At 40.3% G+C, this 10,304-nt stretch overlaps 1 pseudogene; it reads right to left on the reverse strand.

The window, feature by feature from the left end:
• Nucleotides 1-7,947, reverse strand: part of LOC135221877 (sodium/potassium-transporting ATPase subunit beta-like) — a 17,769-nt pseudogene extending 9,822 nt beyond the window's left edge.
• Between the last annotated feature and the right edge of the window lie 2,357 nt (nt 7,948-10,304).

The following is a 10,304-nucleotide window of genomic DNA, read 5'->3' on the forward strand; positions in this document are numbered from 1 at the left end:
AAAAGTGGCGTGGTGTGCTCTGTCTTTTAGCCGCACTATATGGTGAAACGAGAGTTCAAGCAGATGGCACGCAGTGAAAGTTGACGCCCCATATAAGGAACTGCATCCAGCAGTTAATCCTCTGTTTATCGTTAGTATTACACTGTAAGAAAACATCATAGCCTTTTTAATATTATCTATGACGAAAATCTGTATTTCATAGGAATGCAAATACCTGGGGCCTATGCACTCTGTATATAGATCTAAATAGTGCTATGGATGTTTGCATTTTCTGTTATCATGAATTATTATTAAATATATACCTACTCACGAATAACTGGGAGAACAGATATGAAATCAACTGAGCGACTCGAGCATTCATGAAGCCTGAATTGGCAGGAGAACGCCAAGTTACCTTTCCACTAGTTGACATTTGAAAGGTCTTATGAAGAAACCTTGAAACAATCGTTACTACAGTTTTGAGGTAGATACGCACACTCTCCGACGCTTCGCGCTCGCACACACACACGCACTCACACACAATACACACACACAAACGCACTAACACATATCTATGCAATCTATTTTATTAAGAGCATGAAGAACTACTGGAATATTCCTGAAGAATTATATGAATAATACCATTAGAACTGGGGTAAGGTGCACTTTTGCAACACAAATTCTACTTGGGGGGGGGGGGGGGGGGGGGGGGGGGGGGGAAGTACCAAAAGGACCGTAAAACCTTCTATAGGTCACATTCCACCCCCACCATTTTTTTTTTTTTTTTTATTTAGCCACAAAAGTTGGTCAGGCGACGCCGGCAAGAGAGAAGAGAAAGTAGTTGCTCTATCGAACTCCACAACCACCCCTTGCTCACTCACTGACTGACTCTTTATGGTCTCATTGTGATCCGTTGTAAACTCCCATCGGACTCCCAGAGTTCGATTAAGTTTCACATGATAATAACGGATGCGTTTATGCCAGCGGCTGTTGGCATCAATTGGTGGTTACCTTTCTAAGAGTTGACACGACCCAACGTTCTCTCCCCTCAAAGATGGAACGAGAAATAAAGTTTATCAGAGTTTTCCTATAACAAATGTAGATGAGCGGGTAAACAGCAGCACCTTTTACATACTTAAAATGTTGCTAATAACGTCGTTACCAAATACCATAAAATGATCTGGCTGCTACACTAGATTGCTGCCTAAGTGAACAACCAGATTCATTACGCAATAAGTGCATTACCATAAAGAGTGCGTGTACCAACAACTGAGGGATAGAATACGTTATCCAACAGGTAAAAAACAAGATCTGTTGCTGAATAAATTTCGGGGGATAACGTCTAGAAAGCATCGTCTCTTCCATCTCTCATTTCGATGAGGCTGAATGTGTCCTCATACCCAACACAACCAAAGGGCAGAATCTTACGACACATGCCAGAACATATATAAATATATAAAGGCAAATAAAAGAAAATTGAAAAATAAAGGTCTAGCCAGTGCGTCAGAAGCTGGAGACGTTGTTAAGCGTCTTGTGTCAGAAATATTTTACAGAATTACCCGTTTTCGGGTTGAATTGTACCGAATAAGAGATTGAATAAGATCATTTCAGTTCAAGAGAGGCTGCAGAAAGTGGGGTGAAGTTAACAAAAAAAAGAATGGGTCGCTAACTAATTTGTGTGTGTATGTGTGTGTGTGTGTGTGTGTGAGAGAGAGAGAGAGAGAGAGAGAGAGAGAGAGAGAGAGAGAGAGCTGGGGTTTGGGGTTGGGGTTCGTAGAAGGGAATCGAGCGTAGAAGTATGATCACGCAGAATAGAAAGAAAAGTCCATAAAACAATAATAGAGTAATCGAATAATAATACAGAGAGAGAGAGAGAGAGAGAGAGAAAACTAGTATGAAGGGAAACCAAAACAAATAGCTGCAACGGCAATGGAAACATTAATAATCTTCCATGCAAGAAGGATGTCTTAAGTGTTCCCAAGAGAGATTTTATATAACACTCGTCAGAGTATTTGCCTAGGTTATTGTACTCCAGATAGCAAATGTCTCTGGAGAGATAGGCTGAGAGACTAGGATTATCACAAACAGGCCCTTGTATGAAACTCTGTTATAATGCAACACTACTTGTTTGTACGTATCATGCTACACAAATTTATTCTCCACACGATAACCACAGTGACCCAGAAATCAAAGGTTTCTTTATATTTTGACACTTTTTTTTTAAACAGCCAGGCTATTGTGTGTAAAGACATTCTCTCTCTCTCTCTCTCTCTCTCTCTCTCTCTCTCTCTCTCTCTCTCACACACACAATTTGTCATTAGCGGTGGTAATAAAAGATTGCCATAACATTAATATTCTGCTCATAAATAGACCAGATTTAGGGTAGCACAACGCACTGAAAATTTAAGCATAGGATGACTTCTCTGAAAAGGAGCTACAAAACTCTCTCTATTTACGAGCTAGCGCACAACCACATCTGCATAAACATACTCACATGTACGTGTAATATATACATATATATATATACATGCGTGAGTGTTTATATAAGTAGATGGGGTGTGCACTAGCTCGTACATAAAGAGTTTTTTGGCTCCTTTTAGCTGAAGTCATCCTGTGCTTAAGTTTTGCAGTGCGTTATGCTACTCCATACCTGGTCTATCTATGAGGTGAATAATAATGTCATGGCAATCTTTTACTACCACCGCTAAAGGTAAAAATACGAACAATACTTGCTTATCCTTTTTTGCCAGATTTACCAACTGATTAGGAATATAGAACTGTTTAAGGATGGCGTCGGGAACAACGATTGGCTGACTTTTATTTACGATCATAGGTGAATCCACCATCTGGTGTGCAACAATATCAAGGAAGTCTTAAGTTTTATATAATTTTTGAGCATCTGAATATTGACTTAGGTCTTAGATTTCAGCTGCTATAGCTTGTGATTTTTTGTATTCAAGATTTACGATCTAATGGTCGCACATAGTTCTGAGACCCTTTCCAGCGGTTTCTTAACCATTTGTCCCTGGAGCACCAAAGTTAATTCCAGAAGTCAAGAGGGGAATCGTTTCCCATTGTCTCTGCTCTTTGTATAAATGATCTCTTGCTTTTTATGTAATAAAAGTTCATCTTCTTAATTCCAAAAATTATTTTTAAGTATGTTTATTAAGTTAAAGATTTCATAGATCTAAAGGAAACTTTTTGTAAATCGTTGAACCGTAAAAGGTCTGATAAAAATATAGCTTCATAAGAACCCTTCATTATTTCACTTGCAAAACTGTGTGTTTTCATTGGAGGCTCCTTTACTCTGGTTTTGTCTCTCTCCTTCCAAGTTACTTTTATGAGTTACCGACGTATTCCAAAAAATAGAGTATATAGTCGATCACCCGTTTTCTTAACCCGTGGATTCTATAATCAATTGACTTTTCTTCTCTCCTGTAGTAATTTTGTTTTTGTCTAAGCTTACCTAGATTGTGACAGGTCTATTTCGACCACTTTTCGTTTTGACACCAAGACGTCAAGGGAAGGATTTAACTAGGCGCCATCCTTTGAGTTGGCCTTATTTATTTTCGTCTAATAAATGTTCATGTGCAAACTACATAGAACTGTCTTCGAGGACACTCGACAGCGTCTTTTAAAATGTAAAGCTGTGAAAGAAAGAAAGCTCCAAGTAACGAATTCAGTGTATGTGTAGTGGTGGGGTGTCGATCTTTGCGTGCTGTGGATACATTGTGGGAAAGTAGTAAACGTGTAAGTGTTAAGAGAAAAAGAGAAAGATAAAAAAAATACCAGACATATTGAGATGGTCGAGAAGATTGAATGCCAGATAAAAAAAAAGGGAAATGGAAGAGACATGCAAGATGGCAGAGTTAATTGAGTCATGCAACAAGATAAAAAAAAAAGGGGGGGGGGGGAAGGGTAAAAAAACCCGTCCAGAGAAATACTTCGGAGAGTAATTTTAGCGTAGCTTGGAAAACAACTATGCAAACGCGAATATCCATATCCACAAAAACAATCTATGTCAGGTCAGCTTGTGTTTAAGTAAGTTAGTTTGCGTTTGAAGTGAAAACATTGGGCATATAGAGAGAAGAAAACTGGATAAAACCAAACAAAATAACTAGTAAAAAAAAAAGTATCAAATGCGTCGGAGTTTCCTCGGCGCATTCGAGTTTTCTGTCCGGTGGTGGCCTCAGCCATAAAACGCTAGCCGCTGCCCATGAAACTCAACCATGGTCCGTTGGCGGCCTATGTTGTTGGTATTTGTAGAGCAGCCGGAAGTACGATTATGGCTAACTTTAACTTTATATTATTAAATAAAAAAACTACTAAGGGTAGAGGGCAGCAATTTGGTAAGTTTGATGACTGAAGAGTGGATGATCATCATACCCATTTGCTGCCCTCTAGCCTTAGTAGGTTTTAAGATCTTCGGCGGACGGAGAGACAACGCCGGCACAATAGTTTTCTTTTCCAAAAAAAAAAGAAAAAAATTATGCTTAAGTCTGTAGAGATGATGATTTTCCATGAAGAAATATGAAGTAAAATAAATAAAACATAGAAGTCTGCCTAGACGACGGAATGATACAGACAAGAAGGCCGAAAGAGAAAAATAAAATAAAGTAAATGAACCACGAGTGGTGTGTTATTAGTGGTAGGACAAAGAAGGAAACCTACTGACGTAACATAGAGAATCACTAGTCCAAGGAGCCCCAGCAACCGGCTTATGGACCGGCCCAACGGAGAAACAGGTTTGAGCTTTCGAGGTTTCGACATCATAGTAGGAAAAGCAAGTAGGGAGGTGCCGTCCTCTGCCATAAAGTATTGCTTCTTGAAGTTGTTATTTCTTCTAACAGGATAACGTTGAATATAAGGTACTACCACTGACACGTCAAAGATTACATCTCTGCATATTGGGGTCCTTGACGTACTATATTTTATACAAATACGCACTTTTCATATATATATATATTTATATATATATATATATATATATATATTATATATATATATATATATGTATGTATGTATGTATGTATGTATGTGTGTATGCATGTATGCGGTTGCGAAACACGTAGCTAGCACATGGGGAGACGTCGCTTTCACAACCCAACCCCATTCTTATACTGGGAAACGTTGGCATAGGAGGGGATCCCTTGGTCTAGTCAAGTGCACCACAAGTGTTTTGAAAGGATGTGGTAACTGATGACGACTGTCTTGGCTTCCGAGAACTGCGCTTAAAAGGAAAACTTGCTGTTTAGGTTCCCACTAATGCAAATCATTACGATTCATAGCGTATAATTTGAAATGCAATAAAGTCGGTCGGGGTATAGAGCAATTTATAGTTTCTTAGAAAGGTTTCAACGTCATTGTAGAATATCTCTCTCTCTCTCTCTCTCTCTCTCTCTCTCTCTCTCTCTCTCTCTCTCTCATAACATTGCCATTTACTCTCGAACATTTCGTTTCTATAAACAATCAATGACTTAATTTTGATAGAGAATATCCTAAAGTAAGAATGGCTATATTGAATGCTTAACTTTCCTCCTCCTCCTCCTCCTCTCTCTCTCTCTCTCTCTCTCTCTCTCTCTCTCTCTCTCTCTCTCTCTCTCTCTTTCTTTGAAACGGACACATAAATGCATACACACATAATTATACTATCATGAAAGTGACTTTACTTTAAGGGCCATGAAATCGCCACTATAATTACTGTAATCAGATATAATGTAGCAATGAAGGACTCGTTCATGAAGTGATTCTGGTTCCTATTGCGTCACATGGTGTTTAAAATTCACGTTAAAAATGGATTTAATTATAAGTCTGACGCAAGATAGACCTCTCTCTCTCTCTCTCTCTCTCTCTCTCTCTCTCTCTCTGTGTTACAATTTCTACTTGTAACAAAATTGTTTTTCTATCGGGCAATAGATTTATTACTAGAATGACTTTCATGTAGCATAAGCAAGCGCTGATCTATCTTCCAGGGAACATGGTCCTAGGTTTTCTTAAGAGCGTTTCGTCTTAACTAATGGGAAAATCTATTTGCAGATACAAGTGCGGGCGTTAGCGAAATCCCGCCCCCTTCTCTCTGCCTCTCGCTTTCTTATCATGTTTGTGAATTTAAAAATAGGACTGGGAAAGTGTGGCAAGCATTACTGTTCTCTCTCTCTCTCTCTCTCTCTCTCTCTCTCTCTGTGTGTGTGTGTGTGTGTGTGTGTGTGTGTAAGTTTGTAGCTTATCGCATTTGTTTTATTTGATTCAAAGTTACAACAGTCAAGGATGACGCTCGCTACAGACGCAGGTCTGCCTTACTGGGAAGATAGGGCCTGAGGGCATCACCCAACCGACCATCGGAGTCCCGGTGCCCTTGAACCAGACATCGACAAAGGGTTCTGTTTCAGGCTCCTCCGAATCCTCCCTTTCTTCATCGGGCGAATTGCACCCACAAATTGCACAGAAAAAGTCAGCGTAGAGACAGAATAAAATAAACCTTGCAATCGCTCAAGTGTAACAAATTGACCAACAAAGAGAGAGAGAGAGAGAGAGAGAGAGAGAGAGAGAGAGTGGGGAGGTGCAGGGGTTGGGGATGGTGTTGACTAGAGAGATATTTGTGAAAAGATTCTGTATAGCGTACTTTCTCAGAATCCCATTCGTCTCGAACGAAAGAAACAAATACTGAATATATTTGTGTCAGAGTAAACATATTGTTGATACATAAGATACAGTGATTAACGATTCGAGATGAAAATGCTATACTTCCTGCCCCTAAAAAGTCAACGATAAAAGCTGCTGAATGTCAAATTCTAATAATGACAAAGAAAGTGCACATCTTATTTAACAGCATTCTCTCTTTCTTCACCTTCATATCCGGGAAATCCACACATGCTAAATATTCTACACCCAGGAAACTACGGTAAACATTTCGTAAGGAATTTTACCGAAAAAAATCAAGCTGTCTAAAACAGCTGAGGTCCTCAGTGATATAGTGCGATAAGGGAAAAAAAAGTTGAAACCGTTTTACGAGAGTTTGGCCGACGACAGAGAAGCGAGAGCGAGAAGAGTGGAGAGAGAGAGAGAGAGAGAGTCAGATGGCCATTGACCTTCGAATAGGTTTTCCTCGGTGGCCGGCTTCTTAAACAACTAGGGGTGATTCTGGGAGGGGATTGTGGAACAGGGAGTGCGGAGTAGTGGGAGGGAGAGGAGTTATCTGCTGAGCAAAAGTGCATCAGAACATGACCCTCGCGAGTGTTGGTTGGGTAATGAGATTTTCTACCTCAACTGCCGGTTGATTTTTCAGGTCACCAACTCAGCACGGAGAGACGCTCCGGAGCCTTTCACCATTTCCATTATGGATACTCCCTTCCCGTCCCGCCCTCTCTACCTGCTCCCGTGTACCCATCGTTCTTTTCGCTCTACATTAAATCTTCCCGTAAGAGGCCAATTTGAAATGCTGCGAATATTATGATATATCTAAGATGCATCTCATTTTCGATACTACAGTTTCCTGTCCCCGTAGGTCTTTCGCTTTATTCGGACGGTGCAGTATCCTTCCACTCTCATCCATCCATCACTTGCGCTAATTCTCTTCGTAAATTTACCAAGCAAATTTCTGACGTCCCAGATACATGCTAACCCTGATGCTCCAGGGTAACCCTGCACCATTTTCTGACTAACACCCAACTTTCCCCCGCACCTCCTCTTGCCCATTAGAAGACAAGCTGCTTCAAAAATCTACAGAGCAATCGAGAAATACTCACACCATGATGTTCCAGTTCTCCCCAAAAACTGCTTCGTCTCGGAATTCCACAAGAACTTGCCGAAACCCTCGTCCCTTTGCACTTTGTACATGCCGGTTCCCCCCATCTTGGCCGAGTGAGTTTCGTTTGAACCACTGATGAGCTATCACACACGGCCCGCCGGTGACTGGCCAACCTACGACGAGCGGCGAAGTGCGGAGTGCCTCCTTGAGCGAGCGACAGACGGTACGCACGCTTGCTCAATGGTTGCAACACAGCGATTTCTAGCATTTATGCAATACCGCATCAGGCCGGTTCCCTGGATTGCTTATGCGTACAAGCGTCTTTTTTTTTCTTTTAATCTTTACTCTGCGCTTGGATGATATTGTTATGACGCTACAAGAAAAGGAGAGTGACTTAAGTTCTAGGAAAGATGGGTGGCTTTGGCAACTGGATTAGCTTGCTTATTATAGCTACTTTGTGGGTGAACAAATGGTAATTCACACCACAATCATTATCATCTTCATTGATAATGATATATTGTCTAAGCTGCCCGGCAATAATCATATGTTTAGTCATATGCAGCTATGCTGCTGCATCTGAAAAATATCTTAATCGTCGAATTTACCATTCCCACGTAAAGAAAATCTTTACAGCTGAGTACTCTTCGCTGTTAAGCTTTTATTCCTATCTTTTATGGTGGCGTTTGATCGAAAACAACCGTGACGCTTCTCCATTTAATATTCAAGAAGTCTCTCCGTTACATTTCCATACGTGAGGGAGCAATTCCCATGTAATCCAGGCCGGAGCAAGTGTTCCTCTGCGAAGGAGGTCAATTCTGCATGGAATAGCGATGGGAGATCTTTACTATGATCTGTCTAATTTCAGCCTGAGGCGATATACTGCAGACACTGACACTCAACCTCTGGTTCCTGACCCGCAGGGAATTAAGAACGAGCAGAAGTGTAGGACTGCGTCAAGTGGAAAGTTTTGATCTTCATCTAAAAATCGTAGTTGTGAAAACCGGGAATCTGTCCCCCGATCTTAGCTACTCATGCGACATGAACATTATCAAGGATGGGAACTCGGACCTTTTGTCGAACTTTACTGCGCATATTAATGGTTGTCTTAGTTGCGCAAATGCTGGAGCTAATTGAGATTTCAGACATTTATTAGGAGGAGCTTGAAGCATCGTCAGCTTCTCGCCAACCTCCAACAGTGTAGAGCGCATGTATGAATGTTAAAAATGGACAGACGACTAAAACTTTTAACAATAAGTTAATTAAACAATTAATGCATAAATAAATAAAAGATTAAAAAATTGTATCACTGAATGCACAAATAGCTGCAGTATAATACAAGAAGGAGACTCGCTGCTCTTTGCAAAAAAGAAACAAGAATGAAAGAAAGAGGCTGGGCAAATTACCTCATGGTAATCAAGAGAAATCTTCCTTGGTCAGCAATTGCGAAATATCACTGGGGAGGAGGAGGTCCCGGCGCAGCAAGGCCAGCGTCCTAATTATTTATTCGCCACCCATACCGTGCTTTATTTGCCATTTAGTTCACGTCTCCGTTGCCATGCTAAGTTAACCAGTTCTTCCTTACTATTGCTCAAAATCACTTCAGCCGAGTTACTGATTTGCTCAAAGGATATAGTCTACCAATGTCATGTCAGGTTTTTACTTGTAAGATTCAACGCGTTCCCTTACCGGGTAGAATATTCCTGAATTTTTCTCATTTCCCTGTTAATTTTAATTCTGGCTGGTTAAATGGATGCAGAGTTGCCTCATATTTTGATGCTTCAACTCTTTCACTCACCAGGTTATTTGATTTCTCTCATACTTTAGTAGTCTGCACAACTATGAGTCTTTTTCAACAAGATGACAAAATTTGTTTTTAGATTTACAAAAATATTTTTAAATCATCTCTTTCCCAGGTACGTTAAACCTACAGCTAACACAGTCCAGTATGGTTAGGTTTATCAATCTGATTTTATTTAAAAAGTTTCGCTCCAATTACTTATCACATACTGTGATTTTCCGCGCAAAATAACACTTCATTCTATCTTAAAGTGGTCCACAGTACACCATCAAAGGCATCAGCGTAATCAGTGCGAATGAGAACTTAACCTTTAACCATTTCTGCTATTCGAATAACCTGGAAAAGTTTGCAGTGGTCAGGGTTCAAGCTCTCTCTCTCTCTCTCTCTCTCTCTCTCTCTCTCTCTCCTCTCCATATATAGAAACAAGGTATTTGATTTTCAACCTCATTCTGCCACTTGGTGCCAGAAAAAGTTGTACCTATTTGAAATTTCGATGCAAAGATCTCTCTCTCTCTCTCTCTCTCTCTCTCTCTCTTCTCTAGATACGCTAGCAGAGTATAAGATTTTCAAGTGCTTTACCACTCAGTACCATAAGAAGTTGTACATATTTGAAATTTAAGAACAAGTTCTCTCTCTCTCTCTCTCTCTCTCTCTCTCTCTCTCTCTCTCCAGATACGCTAGCAGAGGCAGAGTATAAGATTTTCAAAAGTATTTTTCCATTCAGTGCCAGAGGAAGTGTTACATATTTGAAATTTAAGAAAAAGCTCTCTCTCTCTCTCT

The sequence above is a fragment of the Macrobrachium nipponense genome, chromosome 3 (assembly GCF_015104395.2).
Source record: "Macrobrachium nipponense isolate FS-2020 chromosome 3, ASM1510439v2, whole genome shotgun sequence".
In the NCBI taxonomy this organism is placed as follows: Eukaryota; Metazoa; Arthropoda; class Malacostraca; order Decapoda; family Palaemonidae; genus Macrobrachium; species Macrobrachium nipponense.